The sequence below is a fragment of the Acinonyx jubatus genome, chromosome B2 (genome assembly GCF_027475565.1).
Source record: "Acinonyx jubatus isolate Ajub_Pintada_27869175 chromosome B2, VMU_Ajub_asm_v1.0, whole genome shotgun sequence".
NCBI lineage: Eukaryota > Metazoa > Chordata > Mammalia > Carnivora > Felidae > Acinonyx > Acinonyx jubatus.
In genome coordinates, this window is record NC_069385.1 from 2,259,074 (window position 1) to 2,260,146 (window position 1,073).

Genomic DNA, 1,073 nt, shown 5'->3' on the forward strand with positions numbered 1-1,073 from the left:
GACTTCGGCTCAGGTCATGATCTTGTGGTTTTTGAGTTTGAGCCCCGCATCGGGCTCTGTGCTGATGGCTCAGAGCCTGGAGCCTGCTTCTGATTCTGTGTCTCCCTCTCTCTCTCTCACTTGTGTTGTGTGTCTCTCTCTCTCTCTCAAAAATAAATAAACATAAAAAAGCAATTTCAGCTCTTTCTACTTTTTTCACACGACTCCTAGAAGGTATAAAATTATGACTGGCCTGCATTATACTTCTCTTGGATGTCGCTGCATTGAAAGGTTTCCCACCTGCTTTAAGACTTTCAGACTTGGCCAAGGCCACTCCTAGAGCGTGTGTTTTGTTCTTAGCGAACAAAATAACTGTATTATGCTTGTCTTCTTGACCTTTTCTTGTACTCTACTTGACCTGCTGGTGTATTTTACCTTACAATTCTTCCTCTCTTTCAACAATGATGTATTTAGTTTTATCTTCTGTTCACTTTATTTTGAATGCGAAAGAGGAAATTATAGAGCAAGAAGGGATTATCTGTGCCCACCAAAGCGGGGGTGGGGCTGCATGCTTTTAAAAACCTACCCTAGGGGCGCCTGGGAGGCTCAGTCAGTTGAGTGTCTGACTCTCAGTTTCGGCTCAGGTCATGATCTCATGGTTCATCGGTTCGAGCCCTGTGTTGGGCTCTGTGCTGACAGTGTGGAGCCTGCTTGGGATTCCCTCCCCCTCTCTCTCTGCCCCTCCCCTGCTTGCTCGCACACTCTCTCTCTCAAAGTAAATAAATAAATGAAAAAAAATTACCCCCCAAAAAGGTCCTCGACTTGCCAGGGAACGTACAGTGTGGAGTGGCTCTCCCTTCCTCCGAGGACGACCTTCGTGCTCCAGTGAGAAGGCACAGCCCCCGGGACCCAGTGCCCCTCCGGGGCCTCCCCCAATCCGCACCGTCTTGCGGGAACCCAGTCTTCTAGGGAACTCACTGCCCTGAGCAGGAAGGGGAACCCCAGGAGCCTTCCCCCCACCCCCAGCTCCCTCCAAGGTACAGCAGGAGCCACTGTGTTTCTCCTCGGTGACACCTCCATCAGGAAACATCGGC